Source organism: Arachis hypogaea, chromosome 15 (genome assembly GCF_003086295.3).
Source record: "Arachis hypogaea cultivar Tifrunner chromosome 15, arahy.Tifrunner.gnm2.J5K5, whole genome shotgun sequence".
Taxonomy (NCBI): Eukaryota; Viridiplantae; Streptophyta; class Magnoliopsida; order Fabales; family Fabaceae; genus Arachis; species Arachis hypogaea.
Window position 1 is genome coordinate 93276919 of NC_092050.1, and position 12549 is coordinate 93289467.

A 12549-nucleotide genomic window follows, 5' to 3' on the forward strand; every position below is an offset into this window, starting at 1 on the left:
TGATCCTTAACCATCAATCCTTGCCAGGACCTTTTTACCATTTGATTTTCTTTTACTTTCTTGTCATTTACATTTCTTGTTATTAAACCCAAAACCCAAAAAGGATACATCATAACCAATAATATGCACACTTCCCTGGAATTTCTTGAGAGACGACCCGAGGTTTGAATACTTCGGTTTATTTTTATTGGGTTTGTACTTGTGACAAACAAATTAAACTTTGATTGAGGATTAATTGTTGGTTTGGAACTATACTTGCAACGAAACTATTTTGTGAAATTGTTAACCGACATTTATCCTCCGTCAAGTTTTTTGCACCATTGCCGGAGAATTGCAAATGTGTGCCTTGTTATTGGTTATTGTATATATGTGAATATTGTGAATATGTTTTCCTTTTGCTTCTTTGTTAGTTTTTGCTAGTTTTAGGAGTTGTTTTCTTTATTTCTTATTAGTATTTTTTTTCTCTTTTCACTATGAATTCTCACCCTTTTGGCTATGAGTTTAGTTCAAACTATGTTGTAAGAAATAGGAATTATAATGAGAATATGCATCAAGGATGGAACAATCAAAGGTGGGAGGAGCCCCAAGCTTATGGACAATCCTCTTGGCAACAACCTCCACCAATGTACTATGAGCAAGAACTATTCCATGATGCATACAAATCTAATGGTTATGGTGGACCTTGATGGAGCTAGAGGATTACGTTGAAATAGAATTTCTCAATAAAGTTGCGTTGCAAGTATAGCTCTACCAACAACAATCCTCGAGTATCAAATTTAGAAAGGGATTTGGTTGTCACAAGTTCAACCCCAATAGAAATAATAGAAGTATTCAAACCTCGGGTCGTCTCACAAGGAATGGGAAAACATGTGCTTCAACATTGGTTAGAAATCCGGGGTTGTGAGTCATGAGCAAGAATTTAAAATAGGAATCTTAACAAGCAAGTAATCTTAGAATGCACGAAACTAATTCAAATAACTAAGCAAGATATGAGCAATTCTAAACTAATGAGATAACATCCAATGTAATTCTATTCTAAACTAAACAAGTAACTATAACTAAGACAATTAATCAAGAATTTGGGTTTTCAAATATGAATGATAAAAGCAACTCTTGGCTAGGCATGGGAATTGGGGTCACCATCCTTGTCTAATAACCATATCTTGACAATTATGAGGAACCAAACTCATTAAGTCTACTTCTATACTTGAAGTATGTCAAATGGTTTGGTCAACATCAACCTATAAGTTCTAACCTCACTACTAATTGACTTAGTAGTAGCTTAGTGTCAATGGCTATCAAATTGACCACTAAGGGTTCTCAAATCATCAAATCCATTAGACCCAATGACTCAAGTTTACCCAATCCCCTTAGCCTAGGCCAAGAGTAAAGAGAACTACTCCATAATCAAAGTAAACAATTCATCAAACACATGGTAGGCATTAATAAAAGACATGTTCAAATTGCAATTAAATTGAAATTAACAAGTACCCACTAACAATTATCAACATACAATCACTCAAACAACACAATTAATCATAGAAATCATCAATGTAACATCAACAAGTCAAGATTCACAACATTCATGAAATGGGTATAAAATGACAATTGACAAGAATTCATAAACTAACACAAGATCTAAGCAAAATTATACTAAGGAATTCAAATTAAATAATTAAAACTAGTAATTAACAAGATCCAACTCAGAATTTAACAAGAGAAGATCAAATTAAAGCTAGATCTAGAGAGGAACAAGGGTTTCTCTCTCTAGAAGAACAAAGAACCAAAAACTAGCTAAAAATTGTGTCTAGTGTAAAATGAATGATCCCCCCCTTTCCCCCTAGCATCCTTGGTATTTTCCATGCAGAAACAGCTTGAATTTGGGCCTGATTAGCCTCAAAAATTGCCAGGCACGATTTCCTTTAATGAGGTCACGTGCAGCTTTCCGCGCGTGCTCGCCATGAGTGCTTGCGCGCCGATTGCTTTTGAGATCCACGCGTGCGCGCCAAGTGCGCGTGCGCGTCGATGGGAATCCTTTTATCCATGCGGATGCGTCCATCCTTGTGCGCCACTTGTAGCTATCCTCATCCACGCGTGTGCGTGGAGTGCACGTGCGCGCCAATGTTGAATTTCCCAAAATCCAAATCTTCATGTTCCTTCCTCTTGTGCATGCTTTCTTTCTCTCTTCTAGGCCATTCTTGCCCTATTAATTCTGAAATCACTCAACAAATACATCACGGTATCGAATGGCAATAAAAGAGAATCAAAATATAGCAATTCTAAGGCAATTTGAACACATATGAGCATACGGGGTGAAAATGCTATGTAGTTCATGAATCCTACCAATTTGAACATCAACATGAAGTGCATATAACTTGCTAGATGAACACTTGTGAAAGCCGGGAACAAGGAGTTGAGCATCGAACCCTCACCGGAAGTGTATCCGCTCTATTCGCTCGAGTGCATAGGGTTCGTCACTCAATCCTCTCCTAATCATGCTTTCCAAGATTTGTCTTTCATCTAACAATCAACAATTACTTAATGCATGCTTACAAGTATCATGAGGTCTTCTTCATAGGTTGTAATGGGGCTAGGGTGAAGGTAGGGATGTATATGGTCAAGTGAGCATAAAATTTGAGTCCTTGATTAACCTAAGATCCCACTAGACACATAGGACAACCCATACAACTATAATACATTACCTAGCTACCCTTGAGTTTCACTTTTTGCATACTCATGCATTCTTTTCAATTCACATCCCATATGCATTGTTTTTATTACTTTGTCTTGGAGCTTCTTTGTCCCCTTTTATTGCTTTTTTTTTCTTTTTTGGGTCCCCTTTTTCTTGGGGCTTTATGTACAAAAGTTTCAATGAATATGGTTCAATCATTCAATACATGAGTATATTCCCAAATCCTAGAATTTTCAATTACAACTTCAATTACACACCTCTATATCTACCCAAATTTCCCAAGTATACCCTCACAATTGAATGATACACACCTCCACTTACCTAAGCTAATTAAGGATCCAAATTTAGGGACATTCATTGTTTTTCGCTTAGGGTTGTTGATGCGCATAAACTAGTTATGCCACGATTTAGGAAATTGCACGATCGGCAAAATTCCTTCCGACAAGTGCACCGGTTATCGTCAAGTAAAAACTCACAATAGAGTGAGGTCGAATCCCACAAGGATTGGTTGAATGAGCAATTCGGATTAGAAGTATGTTTAGTTGAACGGAATCAAGAATTAGATGAGAATTGCGGAATGTAAAATTGGCGGGAAACGTAAATGACAAGAAATTAAAATGGCGGAATCTTAAATTGCATGAATTAAAGAGCAGAAGCTAAATTGCTAAAATTAAAAGGGAATGGGGGTGATTGCATGAATTGAGTTGCAGAATGTAAAGAGAAAGTGGAAATCGGAGATGGGGAATTCATTGGGTTATAGGAGATATTGAGATCTCCGAATCAAAACATGTTTATCTCTTCCTCAACCAATGCATTCATTGAATTTTGCTTGGCAATCTTATATGATTGGATCCCAATCCCTTGGCTCACCAATTCTCTCTAAAAACAAACAAATTCCCAATCCCTTGGTTTAAATGTTCATAAGAAGAGATGATGCTCGATCACTGATTATACCACACAGTTTCATGAACCACAATTTGGTAGGATTACATGTCACAATATCCATCCAAACCCCAATCCAATTCACTGTGAGAAAGTTTCTCTAGCATGAATCCTCCATTCCTTTCCCAAGGTTCCGAAGGATTCCAATTATGGGTAGTTTCTTTCCCAAGACAACTACCCAATGGAATTAGATCGAGAAGCTTTCTAACAAAATTCAAGAGAAAAGATTGAAGAAGAAGATAAACTATTATTGATTCATTGAATTACAATAGAGCTCCCTAACCCAATGAAAGGGGGTTTAGTGAGTCATAGCTCTGAATTCAATTACCAAGATATGTAAACTAGCAAAATGAAAAGGTAAAAAGTCCCTCCTAACTTAAATTCTATCCTATTTATACACTTTCTATATTGAGCTTCTGTTGTGTTTCTTGGGCTTTGAGGCCTCTCCCTGCTTTCCTTTTGCTTTGGGTTTATGATCCATAATCTTGATGAGGCTGCTGATCCAAATTCTGTAACATTCATTGAGCCAACTTAGTGATAATCAAGTAATGACACATGACTCAACAAATTGAAATTCCAGACTCATCAATCCTTCAGGCCCAATCCCATAAACCATGATATTCAATTGGGTTTCATACCAGAGTAAGTTTAAGTTAATATTTGTGTTCAAAAGCTAACTTAAACTGCAATATTTTTGGCCCATAAACCTTTTCCAATGGTGGCGTTTAAGTTGCAGTTTAAGCTTAAACTGCAGCTTAAACGCCAGACACTTCCAGTGATGCCTTTTGTGGAAGCACGTTTAAGCTTCAGTTTAAGGTTAAACTGAAGCTTAAACGTGGAAATGGAAGAAGGCAGCCCTGGAGGGTAACGTAGTCGAACACGTTTAAGCTTCAGTTTAAGGTTAAACTGAAGCTTAAACGTGGAGATAGGAAAGGCAGCCCTGGAGGTCGAACACGTTTAAGCTCCAGTTTAAGGTTAAACTGGAGCTTAAACGTGGGAATAGAGAAAGCCATCCTGGAGGTCGAACACGTTTAAGCTCCAGTTTAAGGTTAAACTGGAGCTTAAACGTGGAAGCTGAGAAAGGTAGCCCTGGAGGTGTCGAACACGTTTAAGCTCCAGTTTAAGGTTAAACTGGAGCTTAAACGTGGAAATGGAGAAAGCAACCTTGGAGGAGAAAACTTGGTCGAACACGTTTAAGCTCCAGTTTAAGGTTAAACTGGAGCTTAAACGTGGAAATGGCTCCCTGGTGCATTTCCCATTTCTGGCGTTTAACTTCCAGTTTAAGGTTAAACTGGAGGTTAAACGCCACTTTCAGCATTTCCTTAGCTCTCATGGTTTTGGCGTTTAAGCTCCAGTTTAAGCTTAAACTGGAGCTTAAACTCCACATGTGATATTCAAGCTTCCTTTATTGATTTTGTTGCTTCCTTGCCTAGCCTCTTCTTCCCTGAAATCATCCAAACAACTGCATCAAAGTCTTGCAAAATTTCATGAGAAATCTTTCATTCATAGCATTCAAGGAATATAACTAAAAACTCATGGAATTTGCATCAAAATCTTCATGTTTGAATGATTTAAGACAAGCATGACTATTTGGCCCAAATGATTACTTAAGGCTCAAGAAAATGCATAAAACAACTAAAAATAACAGAAAAATGCTAGTGAAACTAGCCTAAGATGCCTTGGCATCACAACACCAAACTTAATACTTGCTTGTCCCTAAGCAAGTCCTGAGTTATTTGAGAAGAAAGTATGAAACAGAAAGCAATTACATTGGCTATATTAGCAAGCACTTGAAGTTCATCAGAAGGGTTTTATGCAGAAAGTTGCAGCATCACTTTTTCATTCTTATCAAGTAAGATTATCACTTTTTCATTGCATCCATCAAACACTGCTATGGCCCCTTGTTATTCTTATGTCCTTGGCACTTTTCTCTTCTTTGTTTTTCTTTTTCTTAGAGCTCCTTTGCTCCTTGTTTGCTCAGTGTCATGTGTTGCACAAGCCTTTGGCATTTTCTTTTTCTTATCAGTGCACTACACATATCCACTACAGGCATTTTAGTTCACATTTCTTCTTGAGACATTGGTGCCCAGCACCTCTTTGTGTGACTAAATGTTTTGTATTTAGGTTGCTCTTGATAATGGACTTTTGGTTGATAATCCCGGGTTAGTTAACCCAAGTTACCAAGTGTTGAAACACTCCTCAGAACCTATTCATCCAAGCATATCCTTAATACATAAACACCACAGACATTTGTCTCAGAAGTTCAAACCATTGGTGCCTAGCTTATTTTCTCAATTTTTTTGCTTTTTTTTGTTGCCCTTTTTCAGTGGCTTTTTCTTCTTCTTTTTCTTTCTTTTTTTTTTCATGGCCAAAGACATTTATTCATCAAGATCCATAGACAGTTTTCAATTTCTACACAAAAAATGATAATTTTACACTCTATTTCCAGTGATCTGACTAAACAATCAAGCATGCATACCACCACTTAATTCTACTTGATTTGTCACTAATTGAGCCAAGTTACTTTTGTTCAAACTTTTCTTTTATTTTTGGAAACAGAACAAGCATGGCAAGCACTTGTTTAAGAAGGTGAAGTTATATCCAAACATCTAGGCATTCACTTTATTCAAAGCAATAAACAGACAAACATACTAGAGACTTCACATTAAAACTCAAATGACTTATAATGAAAGAAAGCTCATAAAGACAATTCACCAATTATCATTTGATTATTAAGGAGAGAGACCACCTCTCATTTATTGCTTGGTTCTTCTTGATTCTTGGGATCCTGCTTCTTCTTGCTTCCTACCCCTTTTTGACCACTTGAACTTCCTTTGTCTTTTCTTATGAGCTTTTTCCAAAATCCAGCCTTTTTCATTGTTTCTTCCACTCCTTTTTCAAGGATCATTGCCTTGTTTATTTCTCCTTCTTTCCTCCCTTTGAAATACTCATCAAAAGCTGGGAATGCTGGGTCCATCTTGTGTAAATGTTCCCCTATGTAGTTAAGCTTGATTTGCGAACTGATGTTGTAATCAGCTTGGACTGAGTATCTTGCATTCTGTAAAGTGGTGGCTTCCTTGATTGCCAAGACATTGGCATCTTGGTGTTGGCATATGTGGCTGAAGGATTCCTGTAAGTGTAAATTCTGTTCCCTTTGCAGATCTAAGAATCTTGATTCAAAGTTCCTTTGCATATCCATCATTTTTAGGTGAAAGTCCTCTTGTCTCTCCTGAGACCTCATGTATTGTTGAGACATTCCTTCTATGATTTCCTGCATTCTGCTCATATCCATGGGGTCTCTGGGAATTCGTTGTCTTCTTTCTGGAATTCCTTGCTCTTCTTGCTCTTCTTCTCCGTCTTCTCCTTCCTGTCCTTCTTGTTCCGCTTCTTGCTCTGCTTCTGCTTGTTGCCCTTCTTCATTTCTTCTTTTTGTATGTCTTGGAGCAATTGGGCCAAGAGTCATTCTGTACGCAGTTATAGCCAATCCAGGATATAGCCAATTAGGTCTTTCGTCTTCAAGTGGTACTTGGGCATCGATGCATAGTCTAATGATGGTGCTAGGGAAGTGGAGCCAGGATTCAGGGTCACTTTTCTCACTAAGCTCTTGTATCTGTTCAGCAATGAGTTTATGAACTTTAATCTCCCCTCCCACCATAATGCAATGTAGCAAGATGGCTCTTTTAGGGACTATTTCTGAAGAGTTTGCAGTGGGTAGGATGGATCTCCTAACTATTGCATACCACCCTTTAGCTTCAGGTGTTAGGTCTCCCCTTCTCAAGACTCTTGGAGCCCCTCTTGTTTTTCTCACCCATTCAGCTCTGATGGCACAAAGGTCTTCAGCAATAGTTGTATAGTCAGGTTCTCCTATCATCCTTTCTTCATAACTTGCTTGGCTGAAACGTATGTTTTTCAAGCCAAGAGTTTTCATGATTGCTTTGGGACTGAAGTCAACTTCCACCCCTCTCACATAGCTTTTGTATGTGGGTTTCTTGGTTGAGTCTTCCCTCACTGCATTTGCATAGAACTCCTTCACCAAGTTGATGTTGATTTTAGTGATTGGCTTAGTCAGGAGCTCCCACTTCCTCTTTTTGATCTTCTCCCAAACACCTGGGAACTCATCCTTTTCAAGGTCAAAGGGAACCTCAGCTAGTACCATTTTAGGTCTCATCCATTCGGCTTGAATCTCATGGAAAACTGATTTGTATCTCCATGCATCGAATTCCCTGTTCTCCTCCATTGGTTGCTTGTCTTTTCTTCTTTTGTGGCTAGATGAGGCTACCATTGGTTCTTTAGTTTTGGTAAGTGACAAGCTAAAGTTGACAAGGTGAAGCAAGAAGTGTTGTTGGAAGTGTGGTGAGGTTGTTTTCGGCAAGAGATAGTTATGCTATGATGAAAGAAAATGTGCATGAAGGAGATTTGGTGGTGTGGAACTCGTTCCCCAAGTGGTTCTTTATAGTGCCTGTAAGTGAAAAATGGACGGCTAGGGTGATTTGTGAAGGGTGGCCTGATGGTAAATATATGAATTAGGGAGAAGGACGAATTGCTTTTCATTTTCTTGGACGTATTCTGAGTGCATTAGGTTGTACATGTAGCTATCTTTTCATGCAGAACTTCCTTTTCCCATGTGTTAGTTTCAAAGACTTGTGAACTTCCTTTTTGACCAAGCACCGTACCTCCCCCTTGTCTTTTTCCTCCATTCTTATCTTTCCTTTTGTACCTTTGTATGTATGCACACTTATTACTGGACACCAAACTTAGTGTTTGGTAATGTCTCCTGATGACATGGAATCCATGTTGGTTGTCCTTAATGAATGTGCATAATTCTAATAAATCCTAGTCACTTTGGCGCTTTGATCCTAAACAATTTTACTACCTAGAGTAATTGAAATCAAAGTATTAAAACATGCAAATGGTATACTTGTCATGAATTTCTAAATCCAGAGGAACTTCTTGCTTTTCATTAACTGTGTTCAAAAGGAACACCAAACTTAATGTTTGGTCGTGCACCTTGAATGAAAGATTGAATACAATTGGAATAAGATTTGGGAGTGCCTTCAGGCACACCAAACTTAGAGACCAATTGTAATTTACATGCAATGTTTAGTGCACTTTATCAACAGTTGTCCTGAGGATTCAAGTTCATGCATAAGAAACCATGCTTTATTAGATGTAAAACAAAACAATAAAGAGTAAGGATACTAAAACATGGGTTGCCTCCCATGAAGCGCTTCTTTAACGTCACTAGCTTGACGGTTGTCCCTTGTTAGGGTGGATTGTAGTGCTTGATGTCTTCTCCTCTCACTATGAAAACATCCCCATTTGATTCCTTCATGACCTCTAAATGTTCCATAGAAAGAACTTTCCTGATTGTGAACACTTGAGGGAGCTGGGAAGGAATGGTTTTGAGGCCAGGTGGGATTGGCAGATAATGACTTGATATCACTTTATCTCCCGGAGAAAAACCTTCAGTGGGAATTTTCTTGTTTCTCCACCCTCTTGGCAATTTCCCTACCATTCTTCCCTTTCTCTTGAGGATTTCTTCATTGACCCTTATGCCAGGAGGATCCTTCTGATCTGTTTCCATTGATTCTTGTGGCTTTAACTCTTGCAACTCTTGTTTGCCTTCCAAGGACTGTTTTAGAGTTTCAGCTGCTGGATTATTTTCCTCCAAACACAGATGGCTACTATCATCCTTAGGCTTTTCAGGTTCTGGTTCAGGCTCAGATGCAGGTTTGAAAACTTTGAAAATGAGCTGTTCATCATGTATTCTCAGAATTAGCTCTCCTTGTTCTACATCTATGAGCGCTCTAGTAGTGGCTAGGAAAGGCCTGCCCAAAATGATAAGGTGTAAGTAGCTTTCCTCCATGTCCAAAATGACAAAGTCTGTGGGGAAGTAATAATCTCCCACTTTCACCAGCACATTCTCAACTACCCCTTCAGCTTGCTTCTGAGTTTTGTCAGCCAGTTGTATGATTACATCAGTGGATCTCACCTCATTCAGTTGTAGCCTCTTCATAAGAGTTAGAGGCATCACATTTATGCTAGCTCCTAGATCACAGAATTCTCTGTCAATTTTTGTTTCCCCTATGATGCAGGGGATATGAAAACTTCCTGGGTCTGTTTTCTTAGAGACTGTGTCCTTCTTGATGAGGGCACTGCATTCTTTGTTCATTGTTACCGTTTGTCCTCCCTTCAAAACTCTTTTCTTGCTCAACAATTCCTTTAAATACTTGATATGTGTAGGCATTTGCTGGAGAATCTCAAGAAAGGGAATATTGATATGGAGAGACTTAAATGTCTCTAAAAACCTTGAATAGGTTTTCCCTTTTTCACCTCCTCCTAACCTCTGAGGAAATGGTGCTTTTGGTTGGTATGTTTCCATCGTGCCTTTTTGCAGTTCCTTAGCTTGCTCAGTTTCACTTTCCTGCTTAGCTTCCTTCACACCTTCCTTCAAGATTTCTGGCTCCTGTTCTGAGGGTCTAATTCCTTCTTCTTCTGAGACTTCCTTCAATATGGTGATGGCCTTGCATTCTTCCCATCTTACTCTCTTTTGTTCCCCTTTAGGATTCTTTTCTGTGTCACTAGGGAACACTGCAGTTGATTTGGGGGCCTGTTGAGATAGCTCTCCTACTTGAGACTCCATCCTCTTGAGTTTTTCACCATGGTTTCTTAAGGTAGATCTCACATCATCCCTGAAGCTTTTCAACTCAATTATGTCCTGACCCATGTGTGCCATCATTCCTTCTATCCTGTTTAATTGATCTTGAAATTGTTGGTTCGGGTTAGGTTGGGCAGGTTGATTATTTTGGCTATGATATGGTGGTTGAGAGTAAGTGTTTTGTGTGGCTTGGTATGATCTTTGGTTGGAGTTTTGGTATGTGGACTTGTTATGTTGGTTTTGCTGGTTTCCCCACCCAAAGTTTGGGTGGTTTTTCCAGCCTGGGTTGTAAGTGTTGGAATGTGGATCATATGGTTGCCTTTGTTGATTTCCTACATAATTGGCCTCTTCCCAATCACCTCCTTCAGTGCTTTCTTCCTCTTGATCTTGTGTGTGTATTGCAGCCACTTGTTTTGTTTCTAATTTCCTGGTGAGCTCTGCTAGTTGCTTGGCAAACACCTTGTTTTGGGCTAGAATTGTATCAACATGGTTCAGCTCCATGACTCCCTTAGTGTTGTGTCTCTATGATGCATAGTAGTACTCATTCTCAGCCACTGTCTCAATCACTTCAATGGCTTCTTCCACAGTCTTTTTCCTGTTCAATGAACCTCCTGATGAATGGTCTACAGCCTTCCTTGATTCATAAGAGAGTCCATCATAGAAAATATGCAATTGCACCCAGTCATGGAACATGTCTGGTGGGCATTTCCTTGTCAAATCCTTGAATCTCTCCCATGCCTCGTAGAGAGTTTCACCATCTTGTTTTCTAAAAGTCTGAACCTCAGATCGAAGCCTATTGACCTTTTGTGGGGGGTAGAAACGTGCCAGAAACTTGCTTTCCACCTCGTCCCATGTTGTTAGGCTCCCCCTTGGGAATGATTCCAGCCACTTAGCTGCCTTGTCCCTAAGTGAAAACGGGAACAAAAGCAGTTTATAGGCATCTTCCTGGACTCCATTGGACTTCACAGTGTCGCAAATTCTCAGGAATTTTGTGAGATGTTGGTTTGGGTCTTCATTAGCACTCCCACCAAATGAACAATGATTCTCCACAAGTGATATTAGCTGTGGTTTGAGCTCAAAATTGTTGGCCTGAATGGGTGGTTTCTGAATGCTGCTACCACAATTCCCAGAGGTTGGGTTTATGTATGAACTAAGAACCCTCCTCTCAGGAATGGCATTGTTTCCATCAGCTCTCTCATGGTTGTGAACTTCTCTATCCATGTTGAGATCTAAAGCTTCCTCAAAATTGTCCTTAGATTCTCCTTCAGATTCTTCTTCTCCCAGTACTCTCTTCCCTCTTGCTTCCCTTCTAAGTCTATGAAGGGTCCTCTCTGGTTCGGTATATGGAGGAGTTGATGTCTCTCCTCTCCTACCTGTCATACAAGAACACAGCACATGCAACAAACAAGTGAAATACTCTTGGTTAATGGAAGAGTATGGTTAGAGCAGTTGAGGAATTAATTCAAACAGTTAGTGAGTCAGTGAGTTAGTTGCTTGAATTTAAAGGCATAAAGAAAGAAAGCATGTAACAGAGTGCAGAAATTAAAATTCAACAAGTAACTTGTACTGAATTAATCAAAACAAAAAAAATGCTCAATCTAGTTAACTTCCAATTTGAGAATTGTCAATCGAAAACCAATCCCCGGCAACGGCGCCATAAACTTGATGCGCATAAACTAGTTATGCCACGATTTAGGAAATTGCACGATCGGCAAAATTCCTTCCGGCAAGTGCACTGGTTATCATCAAGTAAAAACTCACAATAGAGTGAGGTTGAATCCCACAAGGATTGGTTGAATGAGCAATTCGGATTAGAAGTATGTTTAGTTGAGCGGAATCAAGAATTAGATGAGAATTGCGGAATGTAAAATTAGCGGGAAACGTAAATGACAAGAAATTAAAATGGCGGAATCTTAAATTGCATGAATTAAAGAGCAGAAGCTAAATTGCTAAAATTAAAAGGGAATGGGGGTGATTGCATGAATTGAGTTGCAGAATGTAAAGAGAAAGTGGAAATCGGAGATGGGGAATTCATTGGGTTATAGGAGATATTGAGATCTCCGAATCAAAACATGTTTATCTCTTCCTCAACCAATGCGTTCATTGAATTTTGCTTGGCAATCTTATATGATTGGATCCCAATCCCTTGGCTCACCAATTCTCTCTAAAAACAAACAAATTCCCAATCCCTTGGTTTAAATGTTCATAAGAAGAGATGATGCTCGATCACTGATTATACCACACAGTTTCATGAACC

General features: G+C 39.0%; 1 non-coding gene across 1 annotated transcript; it reads left to right on the forward strand.

The window, feature by feature from the left end:
• The first annotated feature begins 10983 nt into the window (after positions 1-10983).
• LOC112753771 (small nucleolar RNA R71) lies at positions 10984-11087 on the forward strand. The gene has a single exon (XR_003178139.1). It is a non-coding gene; the product is annotated as a small nucleolar RNA R71 (small nucleolar RNA).
• The last annotated feature ends 1462 nt before the right edge of the window (positions 11088-12549 follow it).